The sequence below is a fragment of the Euprymna scolopes genome, chromosome 29 (assembly GCF_053919585.1).
Source record: "Euprymna scolopes isolate OS-2025 chromosome 29, ASM5391958v1, whole genome shotgun sequence".
NCBI classification, from domain to species: Eukaryota; Metazoa; Mollusca; class Cephalopoda; order Sepiida; family Sepiolidae; genus Euprymna; species Euprymna scolopes.
Genome location: NC_136510.1, coordinates 68,013,581 through 68,018,846, shown reverse-complemented (window position 1 = coordinate 68,018,846; position 5,266 = coordinate 68,013,581).

Genomic DNA, 5,266 nt, shown 5'->3' with positions numbered 1-5,266 from the left:
ACACGTTCACTTTTATATATATATATAGATAGATAAATACATAGATTGACTAATAGGTTAAACAAAAATATATACGTATACATAAATATATATGGAAACAATTTTTTGTTTATTGTAAAGATTTTACACAAATATTACGCAAGAATAAATTATGTAGAATATCTGCATTAATATAATTACACGTAATAGTTAACTAAAGATGATCATCCCATAAGAGAACCGAAAAAACTAATAGGGAATTAATTAAAGTGAATGTTTAAAAGAAAATGCAAATTAGCTACATCTTTTGCTAGTGAATGCTTTTCCAAAACCCATAGATAAGAAAATTGTATTTTCTTTTTCACAAAAGAAAAACGAATTTATAGGAGTAAATGATAGATGTATTTTCGTATACTTTGCGTTTTTATATCTCCATTCATACTTTCTTCACTTTCTCATCTACCTTCCCTTTATTTTCCTTTTTATTTTTTTATTATCTTCATTAATGGTCCTTATTATTTCATATTTATTATTATTTCATCTTTTATTACTATTTCATGTTTATTACTATTTCATGTTTATTATTATTTCATGTTTATTATTATTTCATATTTATTATTATTTCATATTAATTATTATTTCATATTTATTACTATTTCATATTTATTATTATTTCATATTTATTAGTATTTAATATTTATTATGTGTTCATATTAATTATTATTTCATATTTATTATTATTTCATATTTATTATTATTTCATATTTATTATTATTTAATATTTATTACTATTTCATATTTATTATTATTTCATATTTATTATTATTTCATATTTATTATTATTTAATATTTATTATTATTTCATATTTATTATTATTTCATGTTTATTATTATTTCATATTTATTAGTATTTAATATTTATTATGTGTTCATATTAATTATTATTTAATATTTATTACTATTTCATATTTATTATTATTTCATATTTATTACTATTTCATATTTATTATTATTTCATATTTATTACTATTTCATATTTATTACGATTTCATATTTATTATCATTTCATATTTATTATTATTTCATATTATTATCATTTCATGTTTATTATTATTTAATATTTATTATTATTTTTTATTTATTACAATTTCATATTTATTATCATTTCATATTTATTATTATTTTATATTTATTACTATTTCATATTTATTATTATTTTATATTTATTACTATTTCATATTTATTATTATTTTATATTTATTATCATTTCATATTTATTATTATTTTATATTTATTATTATTTCATATTTATTATTATTTTATATTTATTACAATTTCATATTTATTATCATTTCATATTTATTATTATTTTATATTTATTATTATTTCATGTTTATTACTATTTCATATTTATTATTATTTCATGTTTATTACTATTTCAGATTTATTACGATTTCATATTTATTACGATTTCATATTAATTATTGTTTCATATTTATTATTATTTAATATTTATTATGATTTCATATTTATTATTATTTCATATTTATTAGTATTTCATATTTATTTCTATTTCATATTTATTATTATTTCATATTTATTACTATTTCATATTTATTACGATTTCATATTAATTATTGTTTCATATTTATTATTGTTTCATATTTATTACAATTTCATATTTATTAATATTTCATATTTATTAGTATTTAATATTTATTATCACTTCATATTTATTATTATTTCATATTTATTACTATTTCATATTAATTATTATTTCATACTTATTATTATTTCATATTAATTATTATTTCATATTTATTATTATTTCATATTTATTATTATTTCATATTTCATTATTATTTCATATTTATTATCATTTCATATTTACTATTATTTCATATTTATTATTATTTCATATTTATTATTATTTCATATTTCATTATTATTTCATATTTATTATCATTTCATATTTATTATTATTCAATATTTATTATTATTTCATATTTATTATGATTTCATATTTATTACTATTTCATATTTATTATTATTTCATATTTATTATTTTTTCATATTTATTTTTATTTCATATTTATTATTTTTTCATATTTATTTTTATTTCATATTTATTATTTTTTATATTCCTTATTATTTCATATTTATTACTATTCCATATTTATTATGATTTCATATTTATTATTATTTCATATTTATTATTATTATGTCATTTTTATTATTATATCATATTTATTATCATTTCATATGTATCATTGTGTCATATGTATTATCATTTCATATTTATTACTATTTCATATTTATTACTATTTCATATTTATTATTAGTTCATATTTATTATTTTGTTATATTTATTATTATTTCATGTTTATTACTATTTAATATTTACTATTATTTCATATTTATTTTTATTTCATATTTATTACTATTTCATATTTATTATTGTTTAATATTTATTATTATTCCATATTTATTAATATTTCATATGTATTACTATTTAATATTTATTATTTATTCATGTTTATTACTATGTAATAATAATTATTATTTCATATTTATTATTATTTCATATTTATTATTATTATTTAATATTTATTATTATTTCATATTTATTTTTATTTTATATTTATTACTATTTCATATTTATTATCATTTCATATTTATTACTATTTAAAATTTATAATGTTTTCATATTTATTATTATTACATATTTATTAATTTTTTATATTCATTATTATTTAATATGTATTATTATTTCATATTTATTATTATTTCATATTTATTATTATTTCATATTTATTATTATTTCATATTTATTATTATTTCATATTTATTAATATTTGATATTTATTATTATTTCATATTTATTATTATTCCATATTTATTATTATTTCATATTTATTATTTTTTCATATTTATTATTATTTCATATTTATTATTATTTCATATTTATTATTTTTTCATATTTATTATTATTTCATATTTATTATTATTTCATATTTATTATTATTTTATATTTATTACTATTCCATATTTATTATTATTTCATATTTATTATTATTTCATATTTATTATTATTTCATATTTATTATTATTTCATATTTATTATTATTTCATATTTATTATTATTTCATATTTATTATTATTTCATATTTATTATTTTTTCATATTTATTATTATTTCATATTTATTCTTATTTCATATTTATTATTATTTCATATTTATTATTTTTTCATATTTATTATTATTTCATATTTATTATTATTTCATATTTATTATTATTTCATATTTATTATTATTTCATATTTATTATTATTTCATATTTATTATTATTTCATATTTATTATTATTTCATATTTATTATTATTTCATATTTATTATTATTTCATATTTATTATTATTTCATATTTATTAATATTTGATATTTATTATTATTTCATATTTATTATTATTCCATATTTATTATTATTTCATATTTATTATTTTTTCATATTTATTATTATTTCATATTTATTATTATTTCATATTTATTATTTTTTCATATTTATTATTATTTCATATTTATTATTATTTCATATTTATTATTATTTCATATTTATTATTATTTCATATTTATTAATATTTGATATTTATTATTATTTCATATTTATTATTATTCCATATTTATTATTATTTCATATTTATTATTTTTTCATATTTATTATTATTTCATATTTATTCTTATTTCATATTTATTATTATTTCATATTTATTATTATTTCATATTTATTATTATTTCATATTTATTATTATTTCATATTTATTATTATTTCATATTTATTATTATTTCATATTTATTACTATTCCATATTTATTATTATTTCATATTTATTATTATTTCATATTTATTATTATTTCATATTTATTATTATTTCATATTTATTATTATTTCATATTTATTATTATTTCATATTTATTATTTTTTCATATTTATTATTATTTCATATTTATTCTTATTTCATATTTATTATTATTTCATATTTATTATTTTTTCATATTTATTATTATTTCATATTTATTATTATTTCATATTTATTATTATTTCATATTTATTATTATTTCATATTTATTATTTTTTCATATTTATTATTATTTCATATTTATTATTATTTCATATTTATTATTATTCCATATTTATTATTATTTCATATTTATTATTATTTCATATTTATTATTATTTCATATTTATTATTATTTCATATTTATTATTATTTCATATTTATTATTATTTCATATTTATTATTTAATACGTACTATTATATCATATTTATTACTATTCCATATTTATTATTATTTAATATTTATTATTATTTCATTTTTATTACTTTTTCATATTTATTATTATTTCATATTTATTATTATTTCATATTTATTATTATTTCATATTTATTAATATTTCATATTTATTATTATGTCATATTATTATCATTTCATATTTATTATTATTTCATATTTATTATTATTTCATGTTTATTATTATTTTATATTTATTATTATTTCATATTTATTACTATGTAACAATTATAATTATTTCTATTTATTACTATTTCATATTTATAATTATTATTTCATATTTATTATTATTTTATATTCATTATTATTTCATATTTATTATTATTTCATATTTATTATTAATTTATATTTATTACTAGTTTACATTTATTATTATTTCATATTTATTATTATTTCATATTTATTACTATTTCATATTCATTATTGTCTCATATTTATTATTATTTCATATTTATTAATGTTTCATATTTATTATCATTCCATATTAATTATTTTGTCATATGTATTATATTTTCATATTTATTACTGTTTCATATTTATTATTATTTCATATTTATTATTATTTCATATTTATTATTATTTCATGTTTATCATTATTTCATATTTATAATTATTTCATATTTATAATTATTTCATATTTATAATTATTTAATATTTATTACTTTTTAATGTTTATTATTATTTAATATATATTACTAATTCATATTTATTAGTATTTAATATTTATTATGAGTTCATATTTTTTATTATTTCATATTTATTATTACATATTTATTACTATTTCATATTTATTATTATTTCATCTTTATTATTTTTTCATATTTATTATTATTTCATATGTATTATTATTTCATATTTATTTTTAGTCCATATTTATTTTCATTTAATATTTATTACTAATTCCATATTTATTATTATTTCATATTTATTATTATTTCAT